Genomic DNA, 16,488 nt, shown 5'->3' with positions numbered 1-16,488 from the left:
TATGCAACTGAAACCCTCTCCTATGACTAGCTGAGTAGCTCAGCTTCTGTTTGAATTAATCACTGCAGACTAGGTGTAATGTGTATGTGCACTTCTTGATTGGCTTACAAGCAGCCTGCAGGCTTTATATAAGCAGCAGAGAACTGTTTGGGAAGTGAGTATCTCCTGTGTGTTTGGTAAGTTTCAGAGCAGTTGGGGACAAGCTCCTGGGTGTGGCAGATCCAGGGCTTGGCTGCGCTCACATATGGTGTTGCATGCTGGTTCTGGGGCCCCGGGCAGTGAGAGTTCCTGGGGCCCCAGGCTGGCTTGTGCACCATTATTGTTTTTAAATTTTAATGTAGATTCCCATGCAGTTTAGTTAGGAGGGGGGCAGATGAGAGGGTATATCCTGCACGCTGGTGCCCCCTGCTGGCCATATAGCCATTGTCTATATGCAACTGAAACCCTCTCCTATGACTAGCTGAGTAGCTCAGCTTCTGTTTGAATTAATCACTGCAGACTAGGTGTAATGTGTATGTGCACTTCTTGATTGGCTTACAAGCAGCCTGCAGGCTTTATATAAGCAGCAGAGAACTGTTTGGGAAGTGAGTATCTCCTGTGTGTTTGGTAAGTTTCAGAGCAGTTGGGGACAAGCTCCTGGGTGTGGCAGATCCAGGGCTTGGCTGCGCTCACATATGGTGTTGCATGCTGGTTCTGGGGCCCCGGGCAGTGAGAGTTCCTGGGGCCCCAGGCTGGCTTGTGCACCATTATTGTTTTTAAATTTTAATGTAGATTCCCATGCAGTTTAGTTAGGAGGGGGGCAGATGAGAGGGTATATCCTGCACGCTGGTGCCCCCTGCTGGCCATATAGCCATTGTCTATATGCAACTGAAACCCTCTCCTATGACTAGCTGAGTAGCTCAGCTTCTGTTTGAATTAATCACTGCAGACTAGGTGTAATGTGTATGTGCACTTCTTGATTGGCTTACAAGCAGCCTGCAGGCTTTATATAAGCAGCAGAGAACTGTTTGGGAAGTGAGTATCTCCTGTGTGTTTGGTAAGTTTCAGAGCAGTTGGGGACAAGCTCCTGGGTGTGGCAGATCCAGGGCTTGGCTGCGCTCACATATGGTGTTGCATGCTGGTTCTGGGGCCCCGGGCAGTGAGAGTTTCTGGGGCCCCAGGCTGGCTTGTGCACCATTATTGTTTTTAAATTTTAATGTAGATTCCCATGCAGTTTAGTTAGGAGGGGGGCAGATGAGAGGGTATATCCTGCACGCTGGTGCCCCCTGCTGGCCATATAGCCATTGTCTATATGCAACTGAAACCCTCTCCTATGACTAGCTGAGTAGCTCAGCTTCTGTTTGAATTAATCACTGCAGACTAGGTGTAATGTGTATGTGCACTTCTTGATTGGCTTACAAGCAGCCTGCAGGCTTTATATAAGCAGCAGAGAACTGTTTGGGAAGTGAGTATCTCCTGTGTGTTTGGTAAGTTTCAGAGCAGTTGGGGACAAGCTCCTGGGTGTGGCAGATCCAGGGCTTGGCTGCGCTCACATATGGTGTTGCATGCTGGTTCTGGGGCCCCGGGCAGTGAGAGTTCCTGGGGCCCCAGGCTGGCTTGTGCACCATTATTGTTTTTAAATTTTAATGTAGATTCCCATGCAGTTTAGTTAGGAGGCTGGCAGATGAGAGGGTATATCCTGCACGCTGGTGCCCCCTGCTGGCCATATAGCCATTGTCTATATGCAACTGAAACCCTCTCCTATGACTAGCTGAGTAGCTCAGCTTCTGTTTGAATTAATCACTGCAGACTAGGTGTAATGTGTATGTGCACTTCTTGATTGGCTTACAAGCAGCCTGCAGGCTTTATATAAGCAGCAGAGAACTGTTTGGGAAGTGAGTATCTCCTGTGTGTTTGGTAAGTTTCAGAGCAGTTGGGGACAAGCTCCTGGGTGTGGCAGATCCAGGGCTTGGCTGCGCTCACATATGGTGTTGCATGCTGGTTCTGGAGCCCCGGGCAGTGAGAGTTCCTGGGGCCCCAGGCTGGCTTGTGCACCATTATTGTTTTTAAATTTTAATGTAGATTCCCATGCAGTTTAGTTAGGAGGGGGGCAGATGAGAGGGTATATCCTGCACGCTGGTGCCCCCTGCTGGCCATATAGCCATTGTCTATATGCAACTGAAACCCTCTCCTATGACTAGCTGAGTAGCTCAGCTTCTGTTTGAATTAATCACTGCAGACTAGGTGTAATGTGTATGTGCACTTCTTGATTGGCTTACAAGCAGCCTGCAGGCTTTATATAAGCAGCAGAGAACTGTTTGGGAAGTGAGTATCTCCTGTGTGTTTGGTAACCATCTCCAACTATAAACGCCTGCTTACGTGACCTACAGCAATGAATGAATGACAACTGGCTAAAACTAAATGCAGACAAAACTGAAGTCCTTCTGATCGGAGGGCAGCGCATGACAACAAAACAACTTAATTTGCAGTCTTCACCACTGGGAATAGGAGGCACGGATCTACGCAGCTCTAATCATGTGCGTAGCCTGGGAGTTCTAATTGATGGGGATTTAAACTTCAGAACTTACATCTCTGCTGTGGTGAAATCATCCTATTTTCACCTTAAGAACATCGCAAAAATCAAGCACCTCATCCCCCCAGAAGATCTACCAACTTTAGTTCAGGCCTTCATTACCTCCTGACTGGACTACTGTAATGCTCTCTACACTGGCCTTCCAAAAAAGGACTTGTACCGCCTACAGCTGATACAGAACACTGCTGCCAGACTGCTAACCAACCAACCCCGTCACTGCCACATAACGCCAGTCCTGCACTCCCTTCACTGGCTACCTATAGAATGGAGGGTCCTATTCAAGATCGGCCTACTGACATTTAAATCACTTAATAATGGGATGACATTCTTCAGGTGACGAGACTCATCTCCCCCTCAATTCGAGAACGCCTTACACAGGTATATATTATACATCAAGCTTACCTCACTCCCCTAAAACTAGCCAAGTTTGATCCCAGCGTGTCTCCCGCTTGTCCTAAATGCTCATCCTCCACCTACATTTTTTCACTTAATATGGGAATGTCCCCCTATTGCAACATTTTGGAAGCAATTAATACAATTCCTACATTATAAAATGGGCTGCCCTGTGAAGATGGACCCTGCTTTGTGCATCTTAGGTCTAATTACAGATGACTCTATGCCTAACAATACTAAACTACTCATATATCAAACTTTATTCCAAGCTAGACAAGAAATAGCTCAAAAATGGCTTTCTCTCGAGTCTCCTACGCTCCAAGCTTGGATATCCAGAGTGGACCGCACTCTTCCAAATAAGAAGCTTGTCTATCTTCACAGAAAGGCCATAAATACATTTCATCTAATATGGGATGGCTGGATAGAGAGATGGTCCCCCTAAAACTGCCTCTTTTCTCCACCCCATACTGCTTTTCCACCTCTTTCACTCCTATCTGGCCCTTAATACTAAATTGTGGGATAACATCTGAGTTATATTAGTAATGTTAGCCTTAACCTTATTAGACAATCTTCTCTCTCCTTTTTATAACATGCATGTTTTATTTTCAGGACTTCTGAGACATTAAACTACAGCTCTTGCTCTAGAGACATTTATATATACACGCAATCCTCTACTGTTTATCCATGTATACTATAAATGCACATGCACTAATGTATGTGTGTCCTGCCTTGCACCAGGCAGTGTTGTAAAATTATTTTATTGTTCTCAATAAACTTCGTTTTGGGTTAAAAAAAAAAAATAACTGAATAATCTGGGCCTTGGATACATGAAAGAAATGTTGCAGCTGCGTAGCAATCCCCGCATTCTCAGATCCACACGTTCTAATAATCTAGTCATACCCAGAGTCCACTTGGAAACTGTTGGTCCCAGAGCCTTCTGTCCTGCTGCCCCTACGTTTTGGAACTCCTTACCTCAACAGATCAGGACAGCTCCAACTCTAGAGGTGTTTAAATCTAGACTGAAACCCCACCTGTTTAGTTTGGCATTTGCAGAAATATAACGTTTGTTGTGTGAATACTTCATCCTACTATGAATTACTGAATCTGAGAGAGCCTAAGCGCTTTGAGTCCTATTGGAGAAAAGCGCTATAGAAATGTTATTGTATTGTATATTGTATTGTATACTGAGGCACCTACTCCTGGCTATCTATACCGAGGTACCTATTCCTGCCTATCTATACTGAGGCATCTAATCCTGACTATCTATACTGAAGTACTTATTCCTGACTATCTATACTGAGGCACCTACTCCTAGCTATCTATACCAAGGTACCCATTCCTAGCTATCTATACCAAGGCACCTATCCCTGGCTATCTATACCGAGGCACCCTATCCTGGCTATCTATACCAAGGCACCTATCCCTGGCTATCTATACCGAGGTACCTATCCTTGGCTATCTATACCGAGGCACCTATCCCTGGCTATCTATACTGAGGCACCTTTCCCTGGCTATCTGTACCAAGGCACCTATCCCTGGCTATCTATACCGAAGCACCCATCCCTGGCTATCTATACCAAGGCACCTATCCCTGGCTATCTATACCGAGGCACCTATTCTTGGCTATCTATACTGAGGCACCTATCCATGGCTATCTATACCGAGGCACCTATCCCTGGCTATCTATACTGAGGCACCTATCCCTGGCTATCTGTACTGAGGCACCTATCCCTGGCTATCTGTACTGAGGCACCTATCCCTGGCTATCTGTACTGAGGCACCTATCCCTGGCTATCTGTGCTGAGGCACCTATCCCTGGCTATCTGTACTGAGGCACCTATCCCTGGCTATCTATACTGAGGCGCCTATTCCTGGCTATCTATACTGGAGGCACCTACTCTTGGCTATTTAATGTAGGGTGGGGGGGGCCCGCGTCCAAATTCTGCATGAGGGCCCAGAGGTTTTTAGCTATGCCACTGCCCTCTTTTTTATATGAAGGACACTTATGGTGCCCCCCTTATAATTCAATTGCCTTTGCTTTAGATTTCAATTTTTAGTTGTCTTATCCTGGAGGCCAGGAATTAGCTTCCAGTGTATACTCCTATTGCCTTTCCTCATAGAAATGTACTAAATTGAGGTACCGTTTCCTGCTTAAATCTATTGTACTAGATTTGTATTTAGAATGCTTTTTGACCCTTTTTTTTACCATTGCGGCCACCATAGACTAATTCCTGCATACGTTGCACGCGTTGGAGCGCATTTGCGCTTCAGCAAAAACTATATTCCTGCATACGTTGCACGCGCTGGAGCGCATTTGCGCTTCAGCAAAAACTATATTCCTATATACGTTGCATGCGCTGGAGCGCATTTGCGCTTCAGCAAAACTATATCCTTGCTCTGTGGTGATGTACTTCTGCATGTTGAGTTTCTGGCTTCCCATACTATAGCGGCTTGTCAGCACAGACTCTCGCGCACTCCAGCCGCAGGTGTTATTTGCGATTACGCTTATTATACCCTATCAGGAAGCCAGATATCAACTACATTAGGTATTTAAAAAAACCCTTTCCCAAAATGCAGCGCTCCTAACAAAGTGGTCATAAGGACCACGTCATGCGTGGAGAGCTGTGTGTGCCTCTCTCTGTGCCTCTCTCCACTCTTACTACCTGGCTGTTTTTGACTTATATCTGCGGACCCTGCCCAGGAACATGTATGTATGCTACACACTTTATTGACATTGCCATGTGCATATATAATGTTCATCATATGCACTTCATCTCTTTCTGATCCTGGGGCTAGCACACTGCAGTGTATTGGGAGTGCGGATTATTTCATGTATATAGTCACTTTCTTTTGGTGAGAGGTCTGTCTGTCCTTTTCTCTCTCCTTTTCCTGATCCTGCACCTAAACAGGGTTTAGAGTGTTATTAAAATTTTCCACCATGGCTTTTTCACTGCAAACTTTAGAATCACTTTATCATTTATGAATAGACTTGTATTATGTCTCTGAGCATATTTGCACTAGAGTTGGGCCGAACGGTTCGCCTGCGAACGGTTCCATGCGAACTTCAGTGGTTCGCGTTCGCGTCCCGCAGGCGAACCTTTGCGGAAGTTCGGTTCGCCCCATAATGCACATGGAGAGTCAACTTTGACCCTCTACATCACAGTCAGCAGGCCCAGTGTAGCCAATTAGGCTACACTAGCCCCTGGAGCCCCCCCCCCCCCCTTATATAAGGCAGGCAGCGGCGGCCATTACGGTCACTCGTGTGCTGCCTGCGTTAGTGAGAGTAGGGCGAGCTGCTGCAGACTGTCTCTCAGGGAAAGATTAGTTAGGCTTAACTTGTTCCTGTCTGGCTGCATACCTGTTCTGTGAACCCACCACTGCATACCTGTGCTGTGAACCCACCACTGCATACCTGTGCTGTGAACCCACCACTGCATACCTGTGCTGTGAACCCACCACTGCATACCTGTGCTGTGAACCCACCACTGCATACCTGTTCAGTGAACCCACCACTGCATACCTGTGCTGTGAACCCACCACTGCATACCTGTTCAGTGAACCTGCCACTGCATACCTGTTCTGTTCAGTGGACCCGCCACTGTATACCTGTTCATTGAACCCACCACTGCATACCTGTGCTGTGAACCCACCACTGCATACCTGTTCTGTGAACCCACCACTGCATACCTGTGCTGTGAACCCACCACTGCATACCTGTTCAGTGAAGCTGCCACTGCATACCTGTTCTGTTCAGTGGACCCGCCACTGTATACCTGTTCATTGAACCCACCACTGCATACCTGTGCTGTGAACCCACCACTGCATACCTGTTCTGTGAACCCACCACTGCATACCTGTGCTGTGAACCCACCACTGCATACCTGTTCAGTGAACCTGCCACTGCATACCTGTTCTGTTCAGTGGACCCGCCACTGTATACCTGTTCATTGAACCCACCACTGCATACCTGTGCTGTGAACCCACCACTGCATACCTGTTCTGTGAACCCACCACTGCATACCTGTTCAGTGAACCCGCCACTGCATACCTGTTCTGTTCAGCTGCTGCCCGCCCCAAGACTAAGTCAGTCCCCGCACTCACAGCATCTCTGCCTGCACGCCGTGTGACTGGCTGCCTGGCCTGCCCCAAGAAGACTAAGTTGCTCCCAGTCCCTCCACACAGCATGTCTGCCTGCAGGCCGCTTGACTACCTTCTCCGCCACCACCAACAGGGTCCGGGACTCCAGGCGGATTGCTGAATTTTTTAGGCCGCTGCTAGCAGCGGCCGCTGTAATAATTTTTCTGGTGCGTGAACATGACTGCCTAATTTTTCTGGCTGCACTGCGGGCAGCTGCAACAACAAAAGAAAAGGCATGTACATGCGCCCATTCCCCTTCGTGATCATTACCTTGCCGTGGTGAAGGGGCTTGCGTATCACAATGAAGCAATAACCGGCGCCTAGATGAGTGTCTCGGGGGGCACACCCACGATAATAAGGTCGTTGCCTCATTGTGGTCAGACCAAATTTGATCAGCTGGACAGTCACTGTTCTGTCATTCAGCTACATCAGCCAGGCGACCATATGGGCTGTAAAGCCACCAAAACCTGCACTCTCGCCATGGTGCGCACCAGTCCAGCACGGCCGTCACTACACAAACAGCTGTTTGCGGTGCGTTACACGGTGAGTTTGGTGTGTCAGTGTGAAGCAGTACCTTAATTACACTACCTGATTGATGTATACACATGCAAGATGTTTGAAAGCACTTTAGGCCTGTCATTTAGCATTCAATGTGATTTCTGCCCTTAAAACGCTGCTTTGCGTCAAATCCAGATTTTTCCCCGGGACTTTTGGCATGTATCCCACTCCGCCATGCCCCCCTCCAGGTGTTAGACCCCTTGAAACATCTTTTCCATCACTTTTGTGGGCAGCATAATTATTTTTTTTTTTCAAAGTTCGCATCCCCATTGAAGTCTATTGCTGTGCGCGAACTTTAACGCGAACCGAACCTTCCGCGGAAGTTCGCGAACCAGGTTCGCGAACCTAAAATCGGAGGTTCGGCCCAACTCTAATTTGCACCACTCTTTTGCACATAATTCACTTTTGAGACTTGGGGCTTGATTCACAAAGCGGTGATAACCTGCTTAGCACGTCTAAAGTCTTTAGACGTGCTAACCAGGGTGCTAAGTAGGTTAGCACCGGATTTCTGAATCAGATCGCGCGCTAAGTACCGCGCGCAAAGTTTTGCGCGCACTAAGTCCCATAGGCTTTAATGGGTACTTAGTGCGGAGCACCCTGCGCTCTGTGCATTGCACGCGTAAAGTTTTGCGCGCGAAAAGCTTGTTTAGACGTGCTAAGGGGGTTTTCACAGGCGTACTAACAGTTATCACCGCTTTGTGAATCAAGCCCTTAGTGTTTCTACTATAGATTATTTATTTATAGATTCATATGGATCCGGGTCCTCAGACTCCATACTGGCTCAAATCTTGAACCCAGATGGTGAATTATACATCTTACAGGATTATTTAATTTATTCAGGAGGTGAGGTATTTATAATCTTTTGTTCTCCCCACACACGTGTTGTGGAGTGTGTTGGTGTTTAATACACGTTGTAAATGTTTTTAAATTGTGTCTAAGTATTCAATAAACTTTTAGCATTTATTGAAATTGGTGGTGCAGCTCATGCTTGGCAGGATTTCTGTTTCTTCTACAATTAATTGTATCTCTCTTTCTGATCCTGGGGCTAGCACACCACAGCGTATTGGGATTGCAGATCATTGCTTCGTTCCTGAAAGTGAATGGCTGAGATACCACAGGACTATTCCTGTGGTATCTCAGCCATTCACTTTCAGGAACGAAGCGCTTTTGGAATTGCCAGAAATTCCTAGAAAGCATAAATCGCTGCTGAAAGTGCTCTAGAGCAGGGGTCCCCAACCTTTTTGAGCCCGGGGCCCACTATCCCGACCAAACTTTTCTCTGGGGCCCGGGGGGGGGGGCGTGGTTAATGGCGGCAGCAGTCACCCCCCCCCCCCTTTTTTCCCTGATTTTGAGTGTAGTATATAGGTAAGTAGGTATCTAGGTATAGTTGCCCCCAGTATAGGTAGCTAACACAGTTGCCCCTGTATAAGGACTATAGTTGCCCCAGTATAGTTAGTTAGGTAGTATAGTTACCCCAATATAGTTAGTATAGTTACTCCAGTATAGCTAGTACAGTTACCACAGTACAGTAAGTACAGTTACCATAGTACAGCAAGTATAGTTAGCCCAGTATAGCAAGTACAGTTACCACAGTATAGCTACTACAGTTAGCCCAGTATAGCTAGTACAATTAGCCCAGTATAGCAAGTACGGTTAGCCCAGTATAGCAAGTACAGTTAGCCCAGTATAGCAAGTACAGTTAGCCCAGTATAGCTAGTACAGTTACCACAGTACAGTAAGTACAGTTACCACAGTACAGCAAGTATAGTTAGCCCAGTATAGCAAGTACAGTTACCACAGTATAGCTACTACAGTTAGCCCAGTATAGCTAGTACAGTTAGCCCAGTATAGCAAGTACAGTTAGCCCAGTATAGCAAGTACAGTTAGCCCAGTATAGCAAGTACAGTTAGCCCAGTATAGCTAGTACAGTTAGCCCAGTATAGCTAGTACAGTTAACCCAGTATAGCAAGTAGTTACCACAGTATATCTACTACAGTTAGCCCAGTATAGCTAGTACAGTTACCCCAGTATAGCAAGTACAGTTAGCCCAGTATAGCAAGTACAGTTACCCCAGTATAGCTAGTACAGTTACCACAGTACAGCAAGTATAGTTAGCCCAGTATAGCAAGTACAGTTACCACAGTATAGCTACTACAGTTAGCCCAGTATAGCTAGTACAGTTAGCCCAGTATAGCTAGTACAGTTAGCCCAGTATAGCTAGTACAGTTAGCCCAGTATAGCAAGTACAGTTACCACAGTATAGCAAGTACAGTTAGCCCAGTGTAGCAAGTAGTTACCCCAGTGTCAGGCTCCCAGTGACCGGCTCCCAGTGTCCCAGGGTCAGGCTCCCAGCATCAGCTCACACCACAAATGGCGCCCAAACACGTCTGTATCTGCGGACAAAGTCGCCGCCTGCAGTGATGCCACTTGAGGAAAAGCGTGATTGGCCACAAGTATGGAGCGGGCGTGTCTGAAGGCCTCCGAGCGCTGCGATGATTGCCCCATTGATGAAGGAGGCAGGACTGGCGCTTCCGAGATGCAGTTCTTCGCCGGCGCTTCAGGGGGGTTGATTGGCCACAGATTGAGGGGGCGGGACTGGCGAACTATGACGTCCACGGCCGAGGCTGTGCATAAAAACTAAAAATAACACTGAGAAAGTTAAAAATCAGTCTGAAGCCGCGGCCCACTGTAAAATGTCCTGCGGACCACTAGTGGGCCGCGGACCACAGGTTGGGGACCCCTGAGAGGGTCCCAGGCCTCCTACTGCTGTCCTTCTTTGCCATCCCTGGCACCACCAATGTCCCTGTAGTCCCAGGGATAATTCTGGAAAGGATACAGCCCTTTTTTAAACTATCCAGACACTGGAAAAAAAAATCTTTGGAGGCTGACTTAAACTGTTTCTGCCTAGAGTTGCATACCTGAGATGAAAAAGAGGGACACTTAAAGGGACTCCGAGCAGTGCAGAAACTATGGAAAGATGCATATCATTTTAAAGCTCTCTTTCTCCTCTTTCCAATGATATATAAACCGCCGCCCTACGTCTTTTAGTTTTCGCTATTTTCGCGATTGAAATTGCCGCGGCCGCGATTTCAATCACAAAAATAAAGAAAACTAAAAGGCGTAGAGCGACGATTTAGGTGTCGCCAGAAAGAGGAGAAAGAGAGCTTTAAAATTATATCCATCTTTCCATAGTTACTTGTATTACACAGGACAACACTTTTCCCAGTGTCAGCAGCTCCATTCAGCAGAAAAAGTCAGCCTGTGTAATACAATGTAACCATGGAAAGATGGATATCATTTTAAAGCTCTCTTTCTCCTCTTTCTGGCGACATCTAAATCATCTAAATTCTTTATTTTGCGATTGAAATCGCGGCCGCGGCAATTTCAATCACGAAAATAGCGAAAACTAAAAGGTGTAGGGTGGTGGTTTATATATCGTTGGAAAGAGGAGAAACAGAGCTTTAAAATGATATGCATCTTTCCATAGTTTCTGCACTGCTCGGAGTCCCTTTAAGCCACACCCCTATCACACCCCTGAACACGTCCCCATCACACCCCTAGTCACGTATACCATAAAGATTTCATAAATAAAATATGTTGTTTTATATTTCAAACCAGACTGGTCCTTTTCTATCCTGGTTCATTTTCAGTCATATTAATATATTAACATTTAAAAAATAGTTATATATCAATTTAAAGGATGGGGATAAAGTTTAGTGTCAATCAAACACATTTTTAATAGAGAAATATATATATATATATATATATATATATATATATATATATATATATATATATATATATATATATACATATATATATATATTTACATAGAAAAAGGGACAAGGTTCTGAAAGAGAGACAAATGAGGAGGACAGAGGGACAGGGCTCCTAAAGAGGGACCATGCCTCCAAAAGAGGGACAGTTGGGAGCTATGCAGTTGGATTATTTATTCAATAGCCTCCTCAGGGGAAAAAACGCATTTTGTAAAATACAACTACCAGATGCATTTAATAAACTAAAGTGACATCATTCAGAGCTGTGTCCATTGGAGAGTACTTCATGTATTGCTTCTGCGTACATTAATAATAAGGCCGTATTGGGCCAGTTCTGTACGTTAGTGCTCCTTTCACAGATAACCTTGAAGGGGAATTACGGTAGCCTTTGTTCGGGGTTCCATGTGCTCGCATTATTACGGTAGTCAGCTCGCCAGCTGGCTGCGCGTTTGGTAGCGTGATTGCGGTGTTCCTGCCTCCTGCACACATGCTAGGTGCCATACGGTAGTCTCCCCCGCCCCATCTGTTCTCAGTACCGGGGAGGGGGGGTCCCGGTGTACACATCCCCCGGCTCTCGGTGCGCTGCCTCCCCGTATAGGAGATTCCATTTCCATGCACAGGCCTCGGTGAGCGCTTCTGCCAGGTGCGGATGGTGGGGCCTGCGGACTGCTCCATTGTAACGGAGCGAAGGGGGAGGCGGATGACGAGCGGCTAGCGCGGAGAGAAGAGGCGGCAGCGGCGGCTCCAGGTGGTGCAGCCAGGTAAGAAGGTGTATGAGAGTAGCTCCCTCCCCCGGGTGTCACAGTGTGCCCGCGGGGGGAGGGGGATATGCGCACTGGCTGAGCACAGCAGCAAGCGGCTGGTCACTCGGTACTGTGAGGCCTGTTTCATTTTCAGCTCGTTTTTGTCATCAGCCCGCGTAGTTCTGGTGCCCGGCCACTGTCACTGCACAGCCCTGGTGCCCGACCTATGTCTCTGCACAGCCCTGGTGCCCGACCTATGTCTCTGCACAGCCCTGGTGCCCGGCCACTGCCTCTGCACAGCCCTGGTGCCCGGCCACTGCCTCTGCACAGCCCTGGTGCCCGACCTATGTCTCTGCACAGCCCTGGTGCCCGGCCACTGCCTCTGCACAGCCCTGGTGCCCGGCCACTGCCTCTGCACAGCCCTGGTGCCCGGCCACTGCCTCTGCACAGCCCTGGTGCCCGGCCACTGCCTCTGCACAGCCCTGGTGCCCGGCCACTGCCTCTGCACAGCCCTGGTGCCCGGCCACTGCCTCTGCACAGCCCTGGTGCCCGACCTATGTCTCTGCACAGCCCTGGTGCCCGACCTATGTCTCTGCACAGCCCTGGTGCCCGACCTATGTCTCTGCACAGCCCTGGTGCCCGGCCACTGTCACTGCACAGCCCTGGTGCCCGGCCACTGTCACTGCACAGCCCGGGTGCCCGGCCACTGTCACTGCACAGCCCGGGTGCCCGGCCACTGTCACTGCACAGCCCGGGTGCCCGGCCACTGCCTCTGCACAGCCCTGGTGCCCGACCTATGTCTCTGCACAGCCCTGGTGCCCGGCCACTGTCACTGCACAGCCCGGGTGCCCGGCCACTGTCACTGCACAGCCCGGGTGCCCGGCCACTGTCACTGCACAGCCCGGGTGCCCGGCCACTGTCACTGCACAGCCCGGGTGCCCGGCCACTGCCTCTGCACAGCCCTGGTGCCCGGCCACTGCCTCTGCACAGCCCTGGTGCCCGGCCACTGCCTCTGCACAGCCCTGGTGCCCGGCCACTGTCACTGCACAGCCCTGGTGCCCGGCCACTGTCTCTGCACAGCCCTGGTGCCCGGCCACTGTCTCTGCACAGCCCTGGTGCCCGGCCACTGCCTCTGCACAGCCCTGGTGCCCGACCTATGTCTCTGCACAGCCCTGGTGCCCGACCTATGTCTCTGCACAGCCCTGGTGCCCGGCCACTGTCACTGCACAGCCCGGGTGCCCGGCCACTGTCACTGCACAGCCCGGGTGCCCGGCCACTGTCACTGCACAGCCCGGGTGCCCGGCCACTGTCACTGCACAGCCCGGGTGCCCGGCCACTGTCACTGCACAGCCCGGGTGCCCGGCCACTGCCTCTGCACAGCCCTGGTGCCCGACCTATGTCTCTGCACAGCCCTGGTGCCTGACCTATGTCTCTGCACAGCCCGGGTGCCCGGCCACTGTCACTGCACAGCCCGGGTGCCCGGCCACTGTCACTGCACAGCCCGGGTGCCCGGCCACTGTCACTGCACAGCCCGGGTGCCCGGCCACTGTCACTGCACAGCCCGGGTGCCCGGCCACTGTCACTGCACAGCCCGGGTGCCCGGCCACTGTCTCTGCACAGCCCGGGTGCCCGGCCACTGTCTCTGCACAGCCCGGGTGCCCGGCCACTGTCTCTGCACAGCCCGGGTGCCCGGCCACTGTCTCTGCACAGCCCGGGTGCCCGGCCACTGTCTCTGCACAGCCCGGGTGCCCGGCCACTGTCTCTGCACAGCCCGGGTGCCCGGCCACTGTCTCTGCACAGCCCGGGTGCCCGGCCACTGTCTCTGCACAGCCCGGGTGCCCGGCCACTGTCTCTGCACAGCCCGGGTGCCCGGCCACTGTCTCTGCACAGCCCTGGTGCCCGGCCACTGTCACTGCACAGCCCTGGTGCCCGGCCACTGTCACTGCACAGCCCGGGTGCCCGGCCACTGTCACTGCACAGCCCTGGTGCCCGGCCACTGTCACTGCACAGCCCTGGTGCCCGGCCACTGTCACTGCACAGCCCTGGTGCCCGGCCACTGTCACTGCACAGCCCTGGTGCCCGGCCACTGTCACTGCACAGCCCTGGTGCCCGGCCACTGTCACTGCACAGCCCTGGTGCCCGGCCACTGTCACTGCACAGCCCTGGTGCCCGGCCACTGTCACTGCACAGCCCTGGTGCCCGGCCACTGTCACTGCACAGCCCTGGTGCCCCGGCCACTGTCTCTGCACAGCCCTGGTGCCCCGGCCACTGTCTCTGCACAGCCCTGGTGCCCGGCCACTGTCTCTGCACAGCCCTGGTGCCCGGCCACTGTCTCTGCACAGCCCTGGTGCCCGGCCACTGTCACTGCACAGCCCTGGTGCCCGGCCACTGTCTCTGCACAGCCCTGGTGCCCGGCCACTGTCTCTGCACAGCCCGGGTGCCCGGCCACTGTCTCTGCACAGCCCGGGTGCCCGGCCACTGTCTCTGCACAGCCCGGGTGCCCGGCCACTGTCACTGCACAGCCCGGGGGCCCGGCCACTGTCACTGCACAGCCCGGGTGCCCGGCCACTGTCACTGCACAGCCCGGGTGCCCGGCCACTGTCACTGCACAGCCCGGGTGCCCGGCCACTGTCACTGCACAGCCCTGGTGCCCGGCCACTGTCACTGCACAGCCCTGGTGCCCGGCCACTGTCACTGCACAGCCCTGGTGCCCGGCCACTGTCACTGCACAGCCCTGGTGCCCGGCCACTGTCACTGCACAGCCCTGGTGCCCGGCCACTGTCACTGCACAGCCCTGGTGCCCGGCCACTGTCACTGCACAGCCCTGGTGCCCGGCCACTGTCACTGCACAGCCCTGGTGCCCGGCCACTGTCACTGCACAGCCCTGGTGCCCGGCCACTGTCACTGCACAGCCCTGGTGCCCGGCCACTGTCACTGCACAGCCCTGGTGCCCGGCCACTGTCACTGCACAGCCCTGGTGCCCGGCCACTGTCACAAAGTGAATTTTCCCATTTTGGAGCATCGCTGACTTTTCTGACCTTCTGTCATGTTTCATGAGGTGCTAAAATTCCAGGATAGTATAAAAAAACCCCAAATGACCCCATTTTGGAAAGAAGACATCCCAAAGTATTCGCTGAGAGGCATGGTGAGTTCATAGAAGATTTTATTTTTTGTCACAAGTTAGCGGAAAATGACACTTTGTGACAAAAAAAAAATAAATGAAAAAAAGTTTCCATCTCTTCTAACTTGCGACAAAAAAAAAATGAAATCTGCCACGGACTCACTATGCTCCTCTCTGAATACCTTGAAGGGTCTACTTTCCAAAATGGGGTCATTTGTGGGGTGTGTTTACTGTCCTGGCATTTTGGGGGGTGCTAAATTGTAAGCACCCCTGTAAAGCCTAAAAGGTGCTCATTGGACTTTGGGCCCCTTAGCGTACTTAGGGTGTAAAAAAGTGCCACACATGTGGTACCGCCGTACTCAGGAGAAGTAGTATGTGTTTTGGGGTGTATTTTTACACATACCCATGCTGGGTGGGAGAAATATCTCTGTAAATGACAATTTTTTTGATTATTTTTTTTTTTTATACACAATTGTCCATTTACAGAGACATTTCTCCCTCTCAGCATGGGTATGTGTAAAAATACACCCCAAAACACATTATACTACTTCTCCTGAGTACGGCGATACCACATGTGTGGCACTTTTTTGCACCCTAACTGCGCTAAGGGGCCCAAAGTCCAATGAGTACCTTTAGGATTTCACAGGTCATTTTGCGACATTTGGTTTCAAGACTACTCCTCACGGTTTAGGGCCCCTAAAATGTCAGGGCAGTATAGGAACCCCACAAGTGACCCCATTTTAGAAAGCAGACACCCCAAGGTATTCCGTTAGGAGTATGGTGAGTTCATAGAAGATTTTATTTTTTGTCACAAGTAAGCGGAAATTAATTTTAATTGTTTTTTTTTTTCACAAAGTGGCATTTTTTCCGCTAACTTGTGACAAAAAATAAAATCTTCTATGGACTCGCCATACTCCTAACGGAATACCTTTGGGTGTCTTCTTTCTAGAATGGGGTCATTTGTGGGGTTCCTATACTGCCCTGGCATTTTAGGGGCCCTAAACCGTGAGGAGTAGTCTTGAAACCAAATGTCGCAAAATGACCTGTGAAATCCTAAAGGTACTCATTGGACTTTGGGCCCCTTAGCGTACTTAGGGTGTAAAAAAGTGCCACACATGTGGTACCGCCGTACTCAGGAGAAGTAGTATGTGTTTTGGGGTGTATTTTTACACATACCCATGCTGGGTG

General features: G+C 50.4%; 1 protein-coding gene across 1 annotated transcript in view; it reads left to right on the top strand.

Annotated features, from left to right (window-relative positions):
- Positions 1-11,826: 11,826 nt before the first annotated feature.
- Positions 11,827-16,488, top strand: part of RNF44 (ring finger protein 44) — an 85,779-nt gene continuing 81,117 nt past the window's right edge. The window contains exon 1 of the mRNA XM_068277042.1: positions 11,827-12,197. The gene's annotated coding sequence lies outside the window, so the exon portion shown is untranslated. The remainder of the gene's footprint in view (positions 12,198-16,488) is intronic.

Source organism: Hyperolius riggenbachi, chromosome 3 (assembly GCF_040937935.1).
Source record: "Hyperolius riggenbachi isolate aHypRig1 chromosome 3, aHypRig1.pri, whole genome shotgun sequence".
Classification (NCBI taxonomy): domain Eukaryota; kingdom Metazoa; phylum Chordata; class Amphibia; order Anura; family Hyperoliidae; genus Hyperolius; species Hyperolius riggenbachi.
The sequence above is the reverse complement of the archived record's forward strand: the minus strand, read 5'-3'. Positions and strand labels throughout refer to the sequence as shown.